At 29.4% G+C, this 25279-nt stretch overlaps 2 long non-coding RNA genes and 1 pseudogene across 2 annotated transcripts; 2 read left to right on the forward strand and 1 right to left on the reverse strand.

Moving 5' to 3' along the window:
* Positions 1 to 4104: 4104 nt before the first annotated feature.
* LOC136085399 (protein FAM200A-like) lies at positions 4105 to 7191 on the forward strand (annotated as a pseudogene).
* A 3604-nt stretch (positions 7192 to 10795) lies between these two features.
* On the forward strand, positions 10796 to 16505 carry LOC136084707 (uncharacterized). The gene is made up of 4 exons (XR_010640797.1): positions 10796 to 10889; positions 13460 to 15884; positions 15954 to 16022; positions 16323 to 16505. It is a non-coding gene; the product is annotated as an uncharacterized LOC136084707 (long non-coding RNA).
* A 2497-nt stretch (positions 16506 to 19002) lies between these two features.
* On the reverse strand, positions 19003 to 24726 carry LOC136084708 (uncharacterized). The gene is made up of 3 exons (XR_010640798.1): positions 24443 to 24726; positions 19558 to 19626; positions 19003 to 19185 (listed from the first exon to the last, which is right to left on the reverse strand). It is a non-coding gene; the product is annotated as an uncharacterized LOC136084708 (long non-coding RNA).
* Positions 24727 to 25279: the final 553 nt, after the last annotated feature.

Genomic DNA, 25279 nt, shown 5'->3' on the forward strand with positions numbered 1-25279 from the left:
TTGCCTTGTTCCTCCTCCAGTATATTCAATGAAACGGCGTACTGTTTCAGCTTCAACATCTTCTGAGTTCATCGGAAGTATCTCTTCAAAAGTATTTGATGAATATGACGCATTTAATTGTATGGATTCTTCTGTGGATGAAGAATTTGACTGTTCTTGTCGAGTGCAAAGTTTTTGATGGATTTTGATCAACTGTGTGATTCCTTTATTCAACAGTTCTGTATTAAAAAGTTGATGACCCGATGTAAAGCAAAATCTAGGATCCAGAACTATAGCACCAATAAATGCTTCACATTAAAAAAAAACTTGTATTAATTGCGTTGGTCAGTAACAATTTTAATCCCAAATCACTTGCTGGAACGTCCCCGATTTCTATTTTTATTTGAATCCATCGAACAAAGAATTCACTCATTGATAATTTTGGTGATTGAAAATCCATCATGGTCGAATGTATTGGTAAAAATGCGTTGAAATATTCATCTATCAAGCTCTATGATGCATCATTTAACTTTAACTTGTCGTGTCTTATCCTTTGATATGATTCTGCGTTGGTATGAAAATCTTTTGTCATCAAAAAAGTGGAATCCCAACAAGGTGCAATGTCTATACGAGGCTTTTTTAGATTTTTATATGTTTGAATATATGCTGCTTTTTTGGATTCAATAGCAACCTTTCTTATATTATTCAATGCATCTTCAAACATTGACGTTACGTCCTTGGCAGCTAGCTGACACACATGTGCGCCACAAAACATGGCTGAACAGAACAATCGTACCGATTTTTCAACGCAAACTTTGTGAGCTTCACTATAATTCCCTTCTTCATTCTCTAAAGCGCCAATATCAATTTCTTCGTCTTCGAAATCTATAAATTCGTCACCATAAATTTCAAGGATTACTTTCATTTGATCTTGCGCATTTCGGAGAATATTTGAAGCCTTCATCATATTCTTTCCCTGATTTGTGCAAATTGTGTAGACATTTTCCAATTTTTCCAATCACATTTTCCAATTGAGCAGCCAAAATTTCGCCAAACTGTCGACCTTCTTGAGTAATTATGCCTAAGGTTCTGTCAACTATTTCCCCGTCCTTGATAAATCTGCAACTAACTCCAAACACGTTTCATCCATATCGCGACGCACTATCAAACATCAACGACATAAGAACATTTTCAGTTTCTTCTCTTATTAGCGAAAAAATATTTTCACATGCATGTTCAATGTAGCGTTTCATGCTGTGACGATTTATAAAAGTATTGAATTTTTTGAGTGCATTTTTTACTAAAGACATTTGTCCGATTTCATCAGCTGATGCTAAAGAAAAGTTACGGCGCATCATTAATCGAATCATTTCTCTAATTAATTGATTGACATCAACTTCTAGCTTGATTTGTTTAATTAATTGAATTTCATCGTCATTTCGATGCCTTGTAGCTGGGGTAGCTTCAACTAATTCAATTTCGTCGGCTTTTTCTTTGTGTTTTCGAAGAAGATGATCTTTGAGGTTACTTAATTTGCCTTCGTAAAATTTTTTGCACATTTTACATTTTCCTCCTTCTTTATTTATTTCAAATTGAGTTTTCACTTGTTCATTTAATAAATTATTCTCCATTTTTGACTTTAAATCGTAAGGAAAACAAAATAAATAATTATTAAAATATATATTTCACTCAAAACATTTTATGCAAGTTTATGGCAGTTAACTGTGCAATTATAATGCAATTGTCAGTTTTTTTTAATGATAAATGTATCATAACTATTATAACTATAAGTATATTATTCGTAATTAGTTATAAATTATTAGAATCTTTTGAATTCAATTTTTCGTAATGAAACCTTTTTCAAGATCAACTATTAATTAAAAATAACTGATAATGTTTTTTTTTCTATTATTATTTTAATCAAAAGAATAATTTTAAGTTTAGTCATACTAATAAAAACCAATTTCAGTAATAAATACTCAGCTTGAGATGGTTTTTAGGTTCTTATAAAGGAAATCGCCAATTCTAATCGATACTAATCAATAATATCAAATGATGCATCAATACTAGTCAATATTAGTCACTACTATCAAATGATGCATCGCTAAAAAGGGCAGAAAAAGATCTTTATAAAACAACAAATTTGTTAGACTATTTTCACTTTACTCTTTAAATTAATTATTTTGACATATTTTTATGTCTGAATTATTTTCTGCTGACATAAAATATGTCAGACATATTTTCTATGGACATATTTTGACATAAATTTATGTCTGAATTAACTTCTGCTGACATAGAATATGTCAGACATATTTTCTATTGACATATTTTGACATAATTTTATGTCTGAACTATTATTTTATTTCAATCTAACAAATTTATTGCGCAATAAATTTGTTAGATTGAAATGCGCTGAAATGCGCAATAAATTTGTTAGATTGAAATAAAATAATATGTCAGACATAAAATTATGTCAAAATATGTCAATAGAAAATATGTCTGGCATATTTTATGTCAGCAGAAATTAATTAAGACATAAAGCTATGTCAAAATATGTCTATAGAAAATATGTGGGACATATTTTATGTCGGCAGAAAATGTCTAAAAATATGTCGACAGATCTGCCAGACATATTATGTCGTAACAACCCTGTGTGCAATCTTTTAGTTTTTATAGAATTTACACTCGACTAGCTTTTTATGAAATAATAACTCATCAAAATTGTGCCAATTACGTCCTCTACACTTAGTGTGAAATTTTATGTCCACAATTTCCGCGAGAGCGTACTGTTGTTTGTACGCAACACAATACAAATGGCAGAATAAGATGATCTTAGACTAGTGGTTTTCAACCTGTGGGTCGCAACCCCTGCCAGGGGTCGAATGGCGATTGGGACATGGGGTGAGATGGGACATTATAAGTTTTATAGGGTTGTGATACTGTTTTATTTTCATTAAAATAGATTTAAAATTTATAGCCTAATCTGGATTTAGGCTAATGCAATTAAAAAGAACATAATTTTTTTTAATAATGGAGTGAGTAATATGTGAATAATTTTTCAGATGCTAAGAAAGTACAAACGAGTGACAAGTCGGCTAAAGCCTGATGCTCATACAATAAAAGCTGCTGTGATGGCTGTCGAATCTGGCAGTTTATCACTACGAGCAGCTGTATAAGAGTAAACATTTTCAAAATCAAGTTTACAGCGGAAAATAAAGGTTAATAAAGAAACTTCTTACAGTAACTTATACTTTGATGAACAACATAAATATATTTTTAATAAGACACAAGAAGATGAACTTTTAATATATCTTCGTCTTGCCTCTAATATGCATTATGGACTTGATGTTAGAGAAACAAAGCAACTTTCATATCAATATGCAATTAAAAATGACATTAAAATACCAGAAAACTGGAAAAAGAGTAAAACAGTTGGAACTGAATGGTTTTTTTATTCTTAAATCGTACAAAATTATCTATTCGTACGCCAGAAGCTACTAGCCTCAGTCGAACAACTAGTTTCAATCGCACAAATATAGATACTTTCTTCAAAAACCTTGACAGTGTGCAGAAGTGCTATAACTTTTCTGCTGATTGCATTTACAATATTGATGAAACAGGTCTGACAACTGTTCATAAGCCAGTGAAAGTGATTGCTGGTAAAGGAGTAAAACAAGTAGGACAGGTAACTTCTGCTGAAAAGGGAACCCTACTTACAATGGTGGGTTGCATTAATGCTCTTGGAAATTTTATTCCGCTGTTTTTGATATTTCCTCGTGTCCACTTTCGTAGCCATATGCTTAAAGATGCACTAACAGGTACAAAAGGTGATGCTAATTCTAGTGGATGGATAAATACAGAAATTTGTTTGAAATGGTTTGATCATTTTGTGGAGTATGGACATCCTAGCAAGGATCATCCATTACTTTTAATAATGGACAACCACAAACTCATATATCGATTGAACTGCTGGATAAAACTAAGGAAAGCAATGTTGTGCTCTTGAAATTGCCACCCCATTGCAGCCACAAACTCCAACCACTTGACAGATCAGTATTTGGGCCATTAAAGAAATTTTACAATTCAGCATGTGATTCATAGTTAAAGGCACATCCAAATACTCCTATGACGATATATGACATTTCTGAAAATTTAGGAATAGCTTATACGAGAGCCTTTACTTCCCAAAACATTCAAAATGGTTATAAAGCAGCTGGCATTTTCCCGTACGATCCATATGTTTTCAGTGATGTCGACTTTTTATGTTCTTATGTATCTGATCGACCAATTCCAGCAAATGACAATTCCGACAAACAAACAATCCCCACATCACTGTGTATTGTATCTGAAGTTATTAATGAAAAGAAACAGCAAATCAGCACTTCTGTCTACCATTGGACAGCAGAAGATATAAGGCCATTTCCAAAAGCGGGTGAAAGGGTGGCAAAGAAAAAAAGTGCAAAAAGAAAATGTTCTAGGTCTCTGGTATTGACTGACACACCAACAAGAAATTAACTAGCCGAAAGTTTATCAGAATGTAAAAGAAAAAAAGAAGATAAAGATAAGAAAAAGAAAAAAAATTACCCCCTCAGACATCAACGTAATTTTGACTCAATTTAAACATCAATCAACCTGTTGAACAAAGTTACAAATGCATTTAGAATGGCATTTTATTTTTGTTAAACATAAATAAATTTTGTGTATTGTTATGTTTTATAAGGAGTAGAATAAACAATAAAATAATGCTTAAAATTATTTGTTTCTATTTTTGTCCCATTTCACCCCAACCACTGTCCCATTTCATCCCAACATGGGGTGACATGGGACAAACAGTGTCACTTTAAAAAACCAAGCCCTTGAACTTAATTTGATGGTTAAATAATGGGTTTTGCAATAGTTTAACATGACAATTCATTGGACTACAGTTTTAAACCAATTTGTATGGTTTTTGTGGAAAATTTAAAGCGCAGCACGCAAGCAAATTTTTTTGTCCTATCTCACCCCGTTCTCCCCTACTTGTCGAAAATAATCACTCGACAAACTTAATTGGACTGATTGAAATGGCTAATACTGAATAATATAATCATGAGGAGGCTAATTAATGCAATCATAGTTGAAAGAAAATAATTAAGAGATCTACATATAACTAGACCCGATTGTTCAAAATATAAATATGACAGAATTCTTGAGGGGATGGAGAATCATAAGAGAGGTTTCAATAAAAGTGTTAAAAATTCACGATCTATGTATATCAATTTCTTGGTGGGCATGTCATCTATTCTATGGTGAAGATTAACGTACGTCGTGGCGCAGTGTAATTGAAAAACACTGTCATGTCTAATTAGTAACACATCATTTTTTTAAAATTTTTTGTCTGTTATAGAAGCTAATATTTGCATTATAGAAAACCCCATGAAAATGGATCTCGAAGAAAAGAACGTTAAGAAAAGAAAATATAATGACAATTTTTTACGGTATGGTTTTACTTCAATGGTTACGGCAGGAATTGAGAAAGTGCGTTATTTTTCATGAAGTTCTATCAGCCGAATCTATGAAGCCGAACAAACTGAAACGTCATTTTGATAGCAATCATCTGAGCTGTGCCGATAAGGACATCCAGTATTTTAGATGTAAAGCTGAGGGAGTCAAGAAAGCCAGAATTGACTCTAGTGGCAAGTATCATAAACAAAACATATCGGCTGTTGAAGCTTCTTATTTAGTATCTCTCAGAATCGCCATAGCTATGAAACCTCACAACATTGCCGAAAAGTTGCTGTTGCCAGCGGCCAAAGACATTGTTAGAGTTATGATTGGAACCGAATATGTTACTAAACTGAATGCAATTTCCTTGTCTAATGATACTGTTCACAGGAGAATATGTCTGCTGATATTATTGATCAGATATTTCAGGAAATTAAATCTGCTCCACTTCCAATATTTAGCATCCAACTTGATGAATCCACAGACGTTGCAAGTTGTTCATAATTACTGGTTTACGTGAGGTATGTAAATGATGGCGATTTTAAAGATGAGTTTCTCTTTTGCAAATCTCTTGAAACTACTACTACTGCACGTGATGTATTTGACAAAGTTTGTTCATTTCTGAAAAATTATAATATCTCTTGGGAATATATTTGTGGTGTCTGCATAGATGGTGCTCCAAGTATGCTAGGATGTCGGTCTGGATTTCAACTTTTGGTACAGAATGAGTCACCAAACGTCATTGGAACTCACTGCATGATTTATCAACAAATATTAGCAACGAAAACACTGCCACAAAAGTTACAAGAAGTAATGAAGAGCGTCATTGGTTCTGTCAATTTTGTGAAAGCGAGTGCTTTAAATAGTCGACTATTTTCAAAACTTTGTAATGAGTTGGATGCGACCAACAATGTTTAGCTATTTTAGACTGAAATGAGATGGTTGTCGAGAGGAGACGAGAGTTCTAAAGCGTGTTTTTGATCTTCGTAATGAACTAAAACAGTTTTTTAATCAGAAAGCAAAACCGCAATTTGAAGCACTTTATAGCGATGAAAGTGAATTACTGAAAATAGCCTAACTTGTTGACATATTTACCATCTTGAATGAGTTAAATTTATCACTGCAAGGACCAAATGCAACATGCCTTGATTTGTCTGAAAAAATCCGATCTTTTCAAATGAAACTTCAGCTTTGGCAAACAAAGTTGAATGAAAATAAAATTTACATGATGCCAACCTTATCTGCTTTCTATGAGGAAGATGGCATTGAGCCTGACAAACGGAGTACAATGATAATTTCTGTGAAAGAACATTTGCACATGCTTGCGGACGAAATTTCATCATACTTTCCAAATCTACCTAACATCCCGTTTGCACTTGCCAGAAATCCATTCACAGTTAAAGTTGAAGATGTTTCTGAGACATCGCAGGAAGAGTTTATTGAACTCATAAATAGCTATGCAGCGAAAAATGATTTCTCTTTAATGTCAGTTACACAGTTTTGGATCAAGTGTTTGCAACCATATCCTGTTCTGTCTGAGATTGTGTTGCGCCTTCTTCTTCCATTTCCAGCAACATATCTTTGCGAAACAGGGTTTTCCAGCCTGTTAGTTATCAAGTCTAAATACCGAAATAGACTTAATGCAGAGATGCCCTTCGTTGTGCTCTTGCAAAGACTGCCCCAAGAATTTCTGATCTGGTGAAGCAAAAACAAGCTCAACCTTTGCACTGACATTGACATTTTGTGCACATACTGTCGCAAGAATATTGTAGGAATGTAGTCATTTGCAGTGTATTGTAAATGAGACTGTTATCCATAATACTTTATGCTTTTCAAATTTTCTCATAAGTATGCAACATGAATATGGTGAATACGTGATATAGAAAAGTAAATATAAATGCAAGTCATAAAGATAAAATTCATTTACTTGTAATTTAATTACAATTAGAAATCTATTTTGAACAAAATGTAGTTACATATTGTTTTGTCATTAAACATAAAACTTTAGCTATGTTCAGTAGGGCGTTCCGTAATTCAATGGAAAAAATTTTTTTTTCAATTTATTCTGCTCCCTGCCAATTTTTCCATTTCTATTGTTTATATAAACATATTGTTAAATTTTTTTAAGCCTGAATTAACGTTTAAGGTTGTGTGTGCTAGAATTAATAGAATTTATGTATTTTTATGGTTTTTTACCATATAAAAGCCTATATTTAATGTAATTTTTTATATCATACATTTTAAGTTGGTAAACACTAAACAAACATGTATATCAACAGAATTAATGGTAAGTTGAATATATATATTATATTGTTTGTGAATTGTATAGTAATTAACAGGATTGTATGTGGCAAAATCGTGTTATAACATGAATCGACATCTCAACTCAATCCCCTCGTGCTACACTCCATTGACAAGTTTACTGTTGTTAAGTGTGGGTGTTTTATTACATTGTTCAGGTTTTGATGTATCCTTTTAAATCATAGTTGGCAACCTTTTGTTAGCAAATACTTTTACGTTGTTGAATCCAAAAATGGGTTTGATGTGACGTTTATTTCCTTTGGATGGGTTTAGCTTTATCTCAAATAGTTTAAACAACCACCTAATATGAATACAATTTATATATATAATATAAATATTATAATATAAATGAATAAAACGTATATATATATTTAACTTTATTGTTAGTATATGATTTGTGATTGCTTTAGACATGGCTGAATCAACAATATCGAAAAGAAGACAACAGTCACAAAATATTTGGTTGATCGGAAATTCTGTTGATGCTCTGAGCCAAACAATTATTCCTACTTATGAGGATTCTTTGAAATTATTTTTTCACCTTAAGAACTGTGAATTTAAAACTGAGAAATCAATAAAATCAAATTCAATTGTTGCTGATGCAATATGTGAAGCAATTCTAAAAGTCTGGCATAAGACCGGTATTGAAACCCAAAAAAAAGATAAAATCAAAGAAAAAATAACTAAATTGCACGATGAATACAGGTACGTTCAAAAAAGAAGAGGCCAAAAATCTAATGAAACTAAACAAAATAATTTTGTAGCAATGCTTGAAAGCTATTTTTTCATTGCCCACATTAACGCTGAAGAAACCATTCGGAAAGACAGACTACGGAACGATAAACAAAAAAGTGAAGACATTAAGTTTTTAATCGCGATCAAAGATAACAAAAGAGTAAAACTGGGAACACCAGATAATCAATACGCAAAGAAACTAAAAATGAAAGAGGAACGAACCAAAACAGAGCAAGAGAGGACAACATTGGTAAAAAAAGGCCTAAAGAATTCAAATATTAAACATTTAAGTTCGTCAGAAAGTGAAGCAAATCAAGATTGTGATTCATCCTCAAGTGAAGCAAGCATCAGTGAAACACTAGTGAAAAAAGTGCAAAGTGATCAAAGAAAAACCTTGAAAAATAATCAAACAACCGATACTGAAAATAAGGTTCAGCTACTATTGCCAAAAAATCCATTCTTGAATCCAAACATTTGCCAAACCGCTGATAGGCTGAACTTGTCCTTGGGACAAAGAACAGAATTTTTGGGAGCTATTGCGAAGGAAGAAAGTGCTTCCTGTAGTAGTGTTACACTATCAAACACAAGTTCCTATAATGCCAGTAAATATAATTGCCAAGACATTGCGAAAAACATCAAATCTGACTTTAACAAGCCGGACTTTCTAACAATTCATCGGGATGGAAAAATTATTGAAGGGGATGGAGAACGATTGGCAGTTTTAGTTGCAGGTGCACCAAATTACGTAGAAGGAAAGTTGCTGGGCATTCCAAAAATCATGAATGGGACAGGATTAGTCCAAGCAGAGACAAGTTTTGATCTCATTAAAGACTGGGAGTTAAACAAATCTATCATCGGTATGGTATTTGATACCACAGCTTTCAACTTAGGATGGAAAAATGGAGCTTCTGTCATTCTAGAAAAAAAGTTGAATTCTAAGCTGTTTTATTTATCATTTCGCCACCATATCTTTGAGATTATTTTGTCGTCCGTATGGAAACACCTGTTTGGCCCAACGACAGGCCCGACCAATAAAGAATTTTTTAAATTAAAGAACTCTTGGGACACAATCCCTCAAAAGTATGACAATTTTAAATTGTTGGACGTAAATGAACGTTCGTTGAAATCCACAAAAAAAGATATGATTAATTTTCTTCAACTGTCCCTCCAAAAACATACACTTATAAGAGATGAAAATAGGGAATGCATTTATGTCACGTTGTTACTCCTTGGTGAGAAAAATGCGAAAAAGGGAGAACAATGGCTTAAGCCAGGAGCTTTCCATCACTTTAGACGGATGGCAAACATTCTGTATGCAGCTAAAATGTATAAATTCAGTGAGTACTTAAGTTATGATAAAAATATGATTCAGAAACTCCATCGCTTTTGCCTATTTACAAGCTTATTCTATGTAAAAGTTTGGTTGGCATCTTCAAACGCCTTAGATGTTCCTATCAACAACCTACAGTTTTGGAAGAACATGAAAATGTTTAAAAAAATTGACCCAGGAGTAGCAGAAGCAGCTTTGATAGCTCAAACAAGACACCTATGGTACCTAAGTGAAGAAGTTACACCCCTTGCCCTCTTTTCAGGATCTGTGTTTACCCATGAAAAAAAGAAAATTGCTTCAACAATTCTGAAAAAAAATAAACGATGAAAATACGGAAACTGGAGTGCCAGTAATGCCACAGATGAATCAAAACGTGAAAAAGAGCTCTCTAATTGAAAAAATCCAGGCTTCTTTTTGATCTTTTGAAAGTAAATACTAAGTGGCTTTCACTATACCCCAATGAATGGTCAAAAAATTATGAATTTAACTACATATCTGGGATATTAAAGGACCTAAAAGTTGTCAACGATTTAGCGGAAAGATCAGTTAAACTAGTTACTAACTTTAATCAAAGTCTAACACGGGATGAAAATCAAAAGCAGTGCCTTTTCTAAGTAGTGGAACAGAATAGAAGGAATATACCAAAGTTTCATAAATCATCAATGTTGATGAAAAAGTAGAACTCTTTTTAATAAATATGTATGTAAACCCAGTGAAAAATAAAACCGCGTCCCACATGGGTTACGCGTGGGTTCCGTGTGGGATTGATGGGATTTACGTGGGACGGATTTTCCCATGTGGTATCCGTATGGAAACGTGTCACCTTAAACCCATGTGGGTAATCCCATATGGGTTACATGTGGGAACCATATGGTATTTACACACATGGGAAATCCCACGTGGGTTTCCTGTGGGATTTGCATGGGAATTAATTTGAAAGCCGGAAACTAAAATAAACTTTTTAAAAATAAACTAAAAAAATTTTTTAAATCGACATAGCAATGCGTTACGTTTATATTGTGTGAAAATATTTTATATTACATAGAGAATGGCAAGCAAGTATGTAAGTACCACGAATAATGTTTATGTTTCTTTATAGAAATAAGATTAAGATTTGTGCAAATAGACGTATTATTAGGATGATATAATAGTTATTTGAATATAGATCTTGAGTAAATTATTTGCAAACAATTAACTGATGCAAGTTGCAATGTTGTCAAAAACCAATCTTGCATGCATAAAGAAATGCACAAAGAAATGCAGGTTTGAAAGTCAAAGAATTCCCAATTATCTTTATTAAAAAAAGAAAAAAATAGGATGGAGATGGGTTTCTGTAACTTTTTTTATGCTCCAAAACTTTTAACTTTAGATATAATAAGGTCCTTAAGACTTAAGGGACTTACGAGGTACATTGAGGAACAAAAACAGGATATTTACAGAAACTTTTCAATTTTTAATCTGGAGTACCACAGTGTAATTGGGAATAAAGTCTCTGGGTCCAGTTTTCAAAGTAATTTGATCTAAAGTAATGTTTAAATAAAATAATATGCTTTAAAATGCATAGAGTTATACATATAACTCCTGATAGTTAACTATATGTATAACTAGTTATACATATAAATTGTTATAAAAACTTATTTTTTAAGGTTATGCTTGAACAAATTAGTACCAATTAATTCAAATTCAAGATTTAGTTCAAGTTCAAGTTAAAGTTCTTATTTATTCATTGGTTTTGTTAATTTTATATTTATTTGTTCAAATTTATGAGTTAGTACTAATTATTACTACAGTGAGAATATTAATCATTGTTGAACGTGATTTTATTAGTAACTTAATTTTGCTTTCAACATATTTTGACAACACCCTTTACATTTTAAATGATGACAGCTTTACTTTTCTATTGATGTTAAATTTATTACGTTTCAATAACTCAGATTGAATTTTAACTGAATTATTGTAAGCTTTGTAAGGGTTTGTAGTATATCAAATGGTGTTGTAAATAAAGTAAAAAGAAAATATATATATATATATTTATATATACATACATATATATATATACATATATATATATATATATATATATATATATATATATATATATATATATATATATATATATATATATATATATATATATATATATATATATATATATAATATTAAAACAATCAAATCGATACAAAATTTCACTTTAAAACGAATAACATTAACATTGTGATGATAATAGCATTAGGAAACTAGTATTTATGTATTATTATTATACTATAAATAAATTGTTTTTTAATTCATTTTATAAAATAGAGACTGATAACTGATAATTAATGGAAATAAATACAAATTATAAAAATCATGTAAACTTCATTTATTATTTCCAAATACTATATTAATGTTAGTCTACAAAGTTAAAATCAATTTAGAGCATTGTTATTAGTTCTTTTGCGATTCGCACTTCCACTTCTGTCTCTCAAATTTATAAAATAGGTGGTCAAAGCTTGCTTAATAGGTAGGTTCTCAGCATAACAATGTCTTTTTCTTACACTTTATAAAGAGAAAAATGGCAAATTAATTACTTATTTTACCTAAATTATAAGGTCATCTATGCATAATGATGTCAGATAATGACCCGGTTTATTGAACACCTTCACCCTTTATTAAACTCAGTCAATTTTTTGCCATCTCCCATTGAAAATGATGTCAGTTTTTGTTATCATATTATGATGGTGTATCTGAATTGTTAATATAATATAAAAAATGCATATACCATCAATTTTTTTCTGGTTCAATTATACATTTATTCTCAACAGTACTAAAAGTAAAAAAAACAAACATAAATTGTTCTTTCAAATAAGTAAGCTAATTTCTGAATTAAAATTGTTTTTCCTATGATCCTCTACAGTTTTAAGCAACAAAAGCAAAAAGTTTTTAGACCACACTATTGGTGTAAATACCTCTAAAACCTGCTTATAGCTAGCATAAATTGTTTTACTTTTTTTTTAAATAAAATATTTTACTTTTTTTTTTAATTCAATTTTTTAATTGACATTATTTTGGTTTCAACATCCCCTCCCCATTGTCAATTATTGTTAAACTCACACTGCCCTTCTATCTACTGGCATCATTTATGGATGATCCCATAGCCTAAATACTATGTATATGTCTATGTATATGTATATATATATGTATATATATATATATATATATATATATATATATATATATGTATATATATATATATATATATATATATATATATATATAGTATTTAGACAGAAACCTCCCTATTTCCCCCCTATTTTATAATTTTTTTTTATTAAAGAAAATTTGACTTTCAAACCAGCATTTTTTTGTGGGACACTGCAGTGTCCCATGCATGCATGGTTAGTTTTTGACAACATTTGAACTTGCATCAGTCAATTGTTTGCAGATAATATACTCAAGAACTATATTCAAATATCATATGAACATGTTAGAGAATGTTCATATGATATTTGAATATCACAAATTTAATAATATTGTTGTGACATGTTATATAAATAATACCATAATAGATTATGATATGAAAATAAGATAAGATATAAAGGCAATCATCAAAGAATAAATTTACTTATAGAAATTTAGATGTTTGTTTATTAGTTTCAGAATATTATATTATGTGTGACCGCGGTCTATAATAACAGGCCTTGACATTGCACAACAAAGTTGTTAAACTGAAGGCCAATTCCTAATACTGTGTTAACATTTTCATCTTATAACATTAGACGAAAGTTTGTGTTCACGCTTTTTTAATAAATCTTTAAAATTTGATTGGTTTTGAAGGTAATAATATTGTCAAACTAACTATAAGTTTTTTTAATAATTAAAATGCCTTTAAAATGCTGTGTATCTCTTATACAATTTATACAACTACAACTACAATATTAATTACAACTACAACAAAATTATCAATACTCAACCACAACAAAAATATCAATTTATAAATTCCCGAAGAATCTAGAGAGAAAAAGATGTAGTGAAGCTATCCCAAGAACTGGTTTTATTGTTACAGACTATACAGCAGTATGTCAACTGCATTGGCCAAATGAAGCAACTTTTGAAAGCAAATATGGGAAGCAACGACCTTTAAACCCACCATCTGTTATTAAAAATATTCTGCCTAGTTGTTTAGCCACACCAGCAAGTAAAGTTAGAAAAACTGTAACTTCAAGCGGTTTTCGAAGAATTTTACCAGATAAGTTAATTGATTTTCTAAAAGAGGATGAACTTATATTTGACGATATTCAATCTTTGTTAAGTGATAATAACAATGTTATTGTTTTCCAGCTTAATAAAAAAAATTTGCACATACAATCAAAAATGTACAAACTTGGTGTTCCATTATTTATTTTAGTAATTTTCAATGATTATTCATTTGTAGCTAACCATAATGGCACAACTTGTAATATTTCATCTTTAGCTTTAAACAAATTAAAGTTAATAAAAACAAAATCACTTTTATTTGAAGCAGTTAGATTTTTAAAAAATAAAGAAAGTTCGCTTCAGTCAAATATTCTATTCGAACACCTTAATGCTATGAGAAAAGTTAGTGTTGGTAAAGTTTTATATACTTCAGATATTATATGTAGAGCATATGAGTATTTTGCTATGCGACGAAGTTTAGATGATTGTTTGCATAAGGACTTTAACATGATTGACTTCAAAAATAAGCTCAATGGAGGACCTAAGTTTCATAAATAGTATTTTTATGAATTTAAATCCATTGAAAATAACTTTCATACTACTAATTGATAAGGTCTATGTCAAAGCTTCATTACTTTACCAAAGAGGTGCTTTGTTTGGTCAAGCAGTAAACTACCCTGAAAAGTTAGCTAAAACAATTTTACCATTTATGATTAAATGTCTTTTTGGAGGTCCAGAATTTATATGTAGAGCTCAACCTGTTGCAAATCTTTCCTCTGAATTTCAGTTTGCTCAATGTCAACAAATTGTTGATACGATAAATAATATTGAAAATAGTAAGACACTGGTAATAATTATTGATGGTAACCGTGTAAATCAAAGATTTTTTGGAATGTTTAAAACAGTTGATAGTAAACCATGGTTAACAACATCAGGTATATATTTATTGTATGATTATGTGCATCTCTTAAAATCTATACAAAACAATTGGTTGACAAAAAAGACTGGCGAACTTCAATTTTTGAACAATAAAGAACTGGCTTTGGCTAAGTGGAGTGATTTAGAAACTTTATATAAAACTGAGTGTAATAGTCTTTTTAAACTCTCTAAACTTACAGCTAAATCAGTTTATCCAAAACCAATAGAGAGAAAATCTGTAAAGTTTTGTTTGTCTGTTTTTTGTGAAGAAACAGTAGCTGCATTAAGAACGCATCCAGAGATTGAAAATATAGCATTTGAAGGTACTGCTGTATTTATTGAAAAAATAATTTTTTTTCAAATGTTGTTAATGTCAAAGCACCTGGTGCTGGCATTCGGTTTAGAAATGAATTATGCGGAGATATCCACTCAGTTGGTGATCAACAGTTACAACTGCTACGAGATATTGTTGAACTGTCAAATTTTATGAAACCTACAGGTAAGCGTGAAAAACAGCTTACGCTAGATACTAGCAATGCAATAGCGCATGTTGGTGATTTTTATTGTTACCATTTTTAGAAAAAAAAATTAAAAATACAGTTATCTTTCTAATATATATATATATATACTTTGTTATGGTTCTGCCTGTTATTGATACTATTTAATATTACATAAATATTCTTAATGAAATTTGAAATACGAAAATATGATTATCTTTAACAATTTATGGTTTCTTTTTATATTTCCGTCTTTACTAGAGATTATTATTAGAAACCATTACACCCTACCTAATATAAAAATATATCAATATAAGTAAAAGTAAAAGTTTAATCGGCCTTCAGTTTTTACAGCATTTTGCGCGATGTCAAGGCCTGTTATTATAGAAGGCCGTGTGTGTGACGAAAAAGTAAAGATACTTTTGCATCCAGTGGCTATTGCACCCAACGTCTACATCATTGTAAAAGTAGGTTTTTACATTTTTGTTTTTGTTTTTTTGTTTAACTACTCATCCTAATTGATCACTTTTTTTCAGGATTCTCCTCATGGGTTCAAGCTCATTACGCATAATATGTGTTCAATTACCCATAATACGTTAGTCATTGTAAGTAATAAATTAGGAAATAATTATTTGTGAAATATTGTAGTCATTAATGACTTCAACCTGGCTAATAATTAAAATTGCTCGACTAATAAGGTTCCTTATTAAAATTGCTCTCTTTCTCTCTCTCTCTCTCTCTCTCTCTCTCTCTCTCTCTCTCTCTCTCTCTCCCTCTCTCTCTCTCTCTCTCTATGTATATAAATATATAAATATATATATATATATATATATATATATATATATATATATATATATATATATATATATATTTATATATATTTGTATTTGTATTTTTTTTTTTAGAAAATGTTTGAAGAAAGTTAGAAGATACTAAAAACCTTGGTATTATGCAAGCCGAAGCGATTTAATTAATTCAATCGACAAAAAACGGCGTGTAAATCGCAAAAGAAAAAATAATATTTTTAATATTCATTTTGGATGTATTGATTAATAGCATTTATTTTAAAATAAATTCATTTTGCAACACGTTTTTTAATTTTATAAAATTTCGTCATAATAGTTTAAGGTAAATCCCACATAGGTTATAGGTGGAAAACATCACATGTAAAAGATCAAAAATGCTGCACATTTTGAATACCAAATGGGATAAAGTAGCAAATACCAGATTAAGTTAAGCCTCTCTGAAAGCTTCGATGATTAATTTTAAATTACTATTTAAGTTATTTTTAAATTAAAAGATTTTTAAAAATCATAGAAGCATTCGGACTTTCATTTGTCTAGTATTGACTACTTTTATACGATTTGGATTAAAATATGTGGCATTTAAGATCTATAACATGTAGTATTTTCCACCTATATCCCATGTAGGATTTACCACATAAAACCCATGTGGGATTTACCATATGAAACCCACATGGGACAAAATAATAATCCCCATATGGGTTACATATGGTAAAAACCCACGCGTATCCCATATGGGATTTACCATATGGAATCCATGTGGGATTTACCATATGAAACCCACATGGGACAAAATAATAATCCCCACATGGGTTACGTATGGAAAAAATCCACGCGTATCCCATGTGCGCTTTTTCACTGGGAATGCATGAATATAACTCTGTTGGACTTATTGGAACATCAGTTACTAACATTTTCTTTTATAATGGAAATACATATTTTTACAATTTATACAGTTTTTATTTTATTATAATTTTTCTTTTGTAAATTTTATCTTTTCCAAGTCTAAATATGTTTTAGTGAATTTGAATCTAATATAGAAACATTTTAATTTAATATCTGTAACATTGTTTCCAATTGATTAGTTATACACAAATAATAAGGAAATTAAAGTTTTCTATAACTTTGTTTTGTTACTCATTTCATAAACTAGTAATTACTTAAATCTCAAACATTTATTTTTTGTTTTGCATAAAGGTCTAAATCAATTAATTATATCATTGTGTTCTAGTAGCAATTTTTATGTTTAGATTCATAGTTGTAATCAATTAAAAAAATTAATTAATGTTCTGCATTATTATCCCAAATTCATGAATAAGATTAAACTTTAATAATTCATGATAACTTTAAAAGGCTGGTGGCAATGTCAAATCAGCAGGTATTGACCTGAAATTTGAATAATGGTTATATCTTATCAAGTCAAATGGGAAAATTACCAGGGAGCTCATACTTTCAAAAAAAATTTTACGGAACACCCTAATGTTCAGTTTTTCACAATGAAAATAATTCCTGTATATGCGGAAATTTATATTGCGATATAGAATTTTATATTATAACAATAGCAAAAGTACAATTACTTAGGCCTATGAGCGTAAATAGTTTTACATTTGGGGTCGCTATATCATAGGGGTTGTATTAAAAGGGTTGCGGTAATGTAAAGATTGAGAACCGCTGTTTTAGACCATTAAAAACTATAGACTATAAAACGCTTAAGGCCGTCCATAAATTACGCAAGACTAAATTTATTTTTGGAAAAGGAGATCTCAAGTTCTTTTAGGTGGCGATTTTCATTAAACTTAATGAGCTATTTTATTTAACTTATGGCTCTATGAGGGAAAATTTTGATCTATTTTGTTTTGATCATTAGTGAAATTTAGCCTTGCGTAATTTAAGGACGATCCCTAATCTAAAAGTTAAGCCAAAAAATATAGGAGTATACTATTTTGATGGTAATCTAAATTCTGTCGTTGTTGCACACTTTAGAATTTTTAACGGAGGCGTGGTAAAATCTAAATTTCCTTATTATATCAATATTAAATAGTATTAACTTTTAATCATTTTTAAAAATAATAAATTAAATAAAATGGTTTAATTTAAATATAAAATTTTCAATTATGTTCTTATTAAAAACATACTTTTTAAACCACTTTACTGCTTGAAAAAAAGTTAAGAATTTGCCGCGCGGCAAGTTCAAATCATCAGATTTGATCACCTTCCCAGTGAAAAAGCGCACATGGGATACGCGTGGAATTTTTCCACATGTAACCCATGTGGGGATTATTATTTTGTCCCATGTGGGTTTCATATGGTAAATCCCACATGGATTCCATATGGTAAATCCCATATGGGATACGCGTGGGTTTTTACCATATGTAACCCATATGGGGATTATTATTTTGTCCCATGTGGGTTTCATATGGTAAATCCCACATGGGTTTTATGTGGTAAATCCTACATGGGATATAGGTGGAAAATACTACATGTTATAGATCTTAAATGCCACATATTTTAATCCAAATGGTATAAAAGTAGTCAATACTAGAAAAATGAAAGTCCGAATGCTTCTATGATAATTTTTAAAATTCTTTTAATTTAAAAATTACTTAAATAGTAATTTAAAATTAATCATCGAAGCTTTCAGAGAGGCTTAACTTAATCTGGTATTTGCTACTTTATCCCATTTGGTATTCAAAACGTGTAGCATTTTTGATTGATTCCACCTATAACCTATGTGGGATTTACCTTAAACTATTATGACGAAATTTTATAAAATTAAAAAACGTGTTGCAAAATGAATTTATTTAAAAATAAATGCTATTAACCAATACATCCAAAACGAATATTAAAAATATTATTTTTTCTTTTGCGATTTACACGCCGTTTTTTGTCAATTGAATTAATTAAATCGCTTCGGCTTGTATAATACCAAGGTTTTTAGTATCTTCTAACTTTCTTCAAGCATTTTCTAAAAAAAAAAAATATAAATACAAATATATATAAATATATATATATATATATATATATATATATATATATATATATATATATATATATATATATTATACATATATATATATATATGTAGAAAGAGAGAGAGAGACAGAGAGAGAGACAGAGAGAGAGACAGAGACAGAGAGAGAGAGAGAGAGAGAGAGAGACAGAGAGAGAGAGAGAGAGAGAGAGAGAGAGAGATAGAGAGAGAGAGAGAGAGAGAGAGAGAGAGAGAGCAATTTTAATAAGGAACCTTATTAGTCGAGCAATTTTAATTATTAGCCAGTTTGAAGTCATTAATGACTACAATATTTCACAAATAATTATTTCATAATTTATTACTTACAATGACTAACGTATTATGCGTAATTGAACACATATTATGCGTAATGAGCTTGAACCCATGAGGAGAATCCTGAAAAAAAGTGATCAATAAGGATAAGTAGTTAAACAAAAAAACAAAAACAAAAATGTAAAAACCTACTTTTTCAATGATGTAGACTTCTATAATAACAGGCCTTGACATCGCACAAAATGCCGTAAAAACTGAAGGCCGATTAAACTTTCACTTTTACTTATATTGATATATTTTTATATTAGGTAGGGTGTAATGGCAGTCTATGTTTTCTAATAATAATCTCTAGTAAAAACGGAAATATAAAAAGAAAACCAAAAAACTGTTAAAAGATAATCATGCTTTTCGTATTTCAAATTTCATTAAGAATATTTATGTAATATTAAATAGTATCAATAACAAGCAATACCATAATAAAGTATATATCTATATATTAGAAAGATAACTGTATTTTTAATTTTTTTTGCTAAAAATGGTAACAATAAAAATCACCATCAATAAAAAACACCAACAAAAGTTGATTCAAGCAAAAAAAAAGTTTTATCAATATATCTCAACAGGGTTAAAGTCCTTATACTTGGCAACTTGTAGTCAATACACAAACAATCATATAAACTTCGTCGCATAGCAAAATACTCATATGCTCTACATATAATATCTGAAGTATATAAAACTTCACCAACATTAACTTTTCACATAGCATTAAGGTGTTCGAATAGAATATTTGACAGAAGCGAACTTTCTTTATTTTTTAAAAATCTAACTGCTTTAAATAAAGCTGATTTTGTTTTTATTAACTTTAATTTGTTTACAGCTAAATATGAAATATTACAAGTTATGCCATTATGGTTAGCTAAAAATAAATAATCATTGAAAATTACTAAAATAAATAATGGAACACCAAGTTTGTACATTTTTGATTGTATGTGCAAACTTTTTTTATTAAGCTGGAAAACAATAACATTGTTATTATCACTTAACAAAGATTGAATATCGTCAAATATAAGTTCATCCTCTTTAAGAAAATCATTTAACTCATCTGGTAAAATGCTTCGAAAACCGCTTGAAGTTACATTTTTTCTAACTTTACTTGCTGGTGTGGCTAAACAACTAGGCGGAATATTTTAAAAAACAGATGGTGGGTTTAAAGGTCGTTGCTTCCCATATTTGCTTTCAAAAGGTGCTTCATTTGGCCAATGCAGTTGACATAATGCTATATAGTCTGTAACAATAAAACCATTTCTTGGGATAGCTTCACTGCATCTTTTTCTCTCCTCTAGATTCTTCGGGAATTTATAAATTGATGTTTTTGTCGTAGTTGAGTATTGATATTTTTGTTGTAGTTGTAATTGATATTGTAGTTGTAGTTGAATAAATTGATATTTTTGTTGTAGTTGAGATAGTTCGACTTGCAAATAGATACACAGCATTTTAAAGGCATTTTTAAGGCATTTTAATTATTAAAAAAACTTATCGTTAGTTTGACAATATTATTACCTTACAATGTTAATGCTATGAACCTTACAACGTTATCGTCTTGATGTTGGGCTATCTAATTTATAAACCAATCACATTTTAAAGATTTATTAAAAAAGCGCGAACACAAACTTTCGTCTAATGTTAAAAGATGAAAATGTAAACAAAGTATTAGAAATTGGCCTTCAGTTTAACAACTTTGTTGCGCGATGTCAAGGCCTTTTATTATAGAAGGCCGCGGTCACACATAATATAATATTCTGAAACTAATAAACAAACATCTAAATTTCTATAAGTAAATTTATTCTTTGATCATTGCCTTCATATTCTATCTTATTTTCATATCATAATCTATTATGGAATTATTTATATAACATATCACAACAATATTATTAAATTTGTGATGTTCAAATATCATATGAACATTCTCTAACATGTTCATATGATATTTGAATATAGTTCTTGAGTATATTATCTGCAAACAATTGACTGATGCAAGTTCTAATGTTGTCAAAAACCAAGCATGCATGCATGGGACACTGCAGTGTCCCACAAAGAAATGCAGGTTTGAAAGTCAAATTTTGTTTTATTTAAAAAAAAATTAAAATAAGGGAGAGATAGGGAGGTTTCTGTAACTTTTTTTAGGCTCCAAAACTTTTAACTTTATATATAATAAGGTTCATAAAACTTAAGGGACTTACGAAGTACATTTAGGAACAAAAACAGGATATTTACAGAAACTTTTAAATTTTTAATCTGGAGTACCACAGTGTAATTGGGAATAAAGTCTCTGGGTCCAGTATTCAAAGTAATACAATCTAAAGTAATATATAAATTAAATAAAATGCTTTAAAATGCATGCAGTTATACATATAACTCCTGATAGTTAACTATATGTATAACTAGTTATACATAAAATTTATTATATAAACTTATTTTTTAAGGTTATGCTTGAACAAATTAGAACCAATTAATTCAAATTCAAGATTTAGTTCAAGTTCAAGTTATTTGTTCATTGTTTTTTCACTATTTTTTATTTATTTGTTCAAATTTGTTAACTAGTACTAATTCTCACTAAAGTAAGAATATTTATCATTGTTGAACGTGATTTTATTAGTAACAAAATTTTACTAACAACATATTTTGACAACATTTACATTTTAAATGATGACAGCTTTACTTTTCTATTGATGTTAAATTTATTACGTTTCAATAACTCAGATTGAATTTTAACTGAATTATTGTAAGCTTTGTAAGGGTTTGTTGTATCTCAAATGGTGTTGTAAATAAAGTAAAAATAATATATATATATATATATATATATATATATATATATATATATATATATATATATATATATATATATATATATATATATATATATATATATATATATAGTATTTAGGCTATGGGATCATCCATAAATGATGCCAGTAGATAGAGGGGCAGTGTGAGTTTAACAATAATTGACAATGGGGAGGAGATGTTGAGACCAAAATAATGTCAATTAAAAAATTGAATTAAAAAAAAAAGTAAAATATTTTATTGAAAAAAAAAGTAAAACAATTTATGCTAGCTATGAGCAGGTATTTACACCAACAATGTGGTCTAAAAACTTCTTGCTTTTGTTGCTTAAAACTGTAGAGGATCATAGGAAAAACAATTTAAATTCAGAAATTAGCTTGCTTATCTGAAAGAACAATTTATGCTTATTTTTTTTTACTTTTAGTACTGTTGAGAATAAATGTTTAATTGAACCCGAAAAAAATTGATGGTATATGCATTTTTTATATTATATTAACAATTCAGATATACCATCATAATACGATAACAAAAACTGACATCATTTTCAATGGGAGTTGGCAAAAAATTGACTGAGTTTGATAAAGGGTGAAGTTGTTCAATAAACCGGGTCATCATCTGACATCATTATGCATAGATGACCCTACAATTTAGGTAAAATAAGTAATCAATTTGCCATATTTCTCTTTAGAAAGTGTAAGAAAAAAGCATTGTTATGCTGAGAACCTACCTATTGAGCAAGCTTTGACCACCTATTTTATAAATTTGAGACAGAAGTGGAAGTGCGAATGGCAAAAGAACTAATAACAATGCTCTAAATTGATTTTAACTTTGTAGACTAACATTAATATAGTATTTAGTAATAATAAATGAAGTTTACATGATTTTTATAATTTGTATTTATTTCCACTAATTATTAGTTGTCAGTCTCCATTTTATAAAATGAATTAAAAAACTATTTATTTATAGTACAATAATAATACATAAATACTCGTTTCCTAATGCTATTATCATCACAATGTTAATGGTATTTGTTTTAAAGTGAAATTTTGTATCAATTTTATTGTTTTAATGTTATATTTATATATATATATATATATATATATATATATATATATATATATATATATATATATATATATATATATATATATATATATGTATATATATATATATATATATATATATATATATATATTATATATATATATATAAATATGTATATATATATATATATATATATATATATATATATACATATATATATATATATATATATATATATATATATATATATATATATTATTTTTACTTTATTTACAACACCATTTGAGATACAACAAACCCTTACAAAGCTTACAATAATTCAGTTAAAATTCAATCTGAGTTATTGAAACGTAATAAATTTAACATCAATAGAAAAGTAAAGCTGTCATCATTTAAAGTATAAAGGGTGTTGTCAAAATATGTTGATAGTAAAATTAAGTTACTAATAAAATCACGTTCAACAATGATAAACATTCTTACTGTAGTAAAATATAGTACTAACTGATAAATTTGAACAAATAAATATAAAATTAACAAAAACAATGAATAAATAAGAACATTAACTTGAACTTTAACTAAATCTTGAATTTGAATTAATTGGTACTAATTTGTTCAAGCATAACCTTAAAAAATAAGTTTTTATAACAAATTATATGTATAACTTGTTATACATATAGTTAACTATCAGGAGTTATATGTATAACTATATGCATTTTAAAGCATATTATTTTATTTAAACATTACTTAGATCATATTACTTTGAAAACTGAACCCAGAGGCTTTATTCTCAATAACACTGTGGTACTCCAGTGTTATTGAGAATAAAGCCTCTGGGTTCAGTTTTCTGTGGCACTGTGGGACACTGCAGTGTCCCATGCATGCAAGATTGGTTTTTGACAACATTTCAACTTGCATCAGTTAATTGTTTTGCAAATAATTTACTCAAGATCTATATTCAAATAACTATTATATTATCCTAATAATACGCCTATTTGCACAAATCTTAATCTTATTTCTATAAAGAAAGATAAAAATTATTCGTGGTACTTACATACTTGCTTGCCATTCTCTTTATTAATATAAAATATTTTCACACAATATAAACTTAACGCAATGCAATGTTGATTTAAAATTTTTTTTTTTAGTTTCCAGCTTTTAAATTAATTCCCATGCAAATCCCACAGGAAACCCACGTGGGATTTCCCATGTGTGTAAATACCATATGGTTCCCACATGTAACCCATGTGGGATTACCCACATGGGTTTAAGGTGACAAATTTCCATACGGATACCACATGGGAAAATCCGTCCCACATAAATCCCATCAATCCCACACGGAACCCACGCGGAACCCATGTGGGGCGCGGTTTTATTTTTCACTGGGTTACCCTTACATTGCGAAAAACATCAAATCTGACTTTAACAAGCCGGACTTTCTAACAATTCATCGGGATGGAAAAATTATTGAAGGGGATGGGGAACGATTGGCAGTTTTAGTTGCAGGTGCATCAAATTACGTAGAAGGAAAGTTGCTGGGCATTCCAAAAAGTTAAGAATTTGCCGCGCGGCAAGTTCAAATCATCAGATTTGATCACCTTACCTTACCCCACCGCACTCTCACCCCCACACAGTTTTTTGATGTTTTTAAAATTTTTAGCTTTTTTAAAAATCTTTTCTTTTGTTAAAGTGTATTAGGGAGTTTTGTCACGTGACATTTTATTACGGAAAAAAATACTTCGTTTATTTTTGAAAAACTTCGCCCAAAAAACGCAAGAAATGATTTTAAGTTGGTGTCAAAGAATAAAACACTTGAAAATTAATAGTATACACGTATATATAGATGTTACTATTTTTTTAGAGAAAGAAATGTACTATAATAACTTGTTTG

Source organism: Hydra vulgaris, chromosome 09, assembly GCF_038396675.1.
Source record: "Hydra vulgaris chromosome 09, alternate assembly HydraT2T_AEP".
Classification (NCBI taxonomy): Eukaryota; Metazoa; Cnidaria; class Hydrozoa; order Anthoathecata; family Hydridae; genus Hydra; species Hydra vulgaris.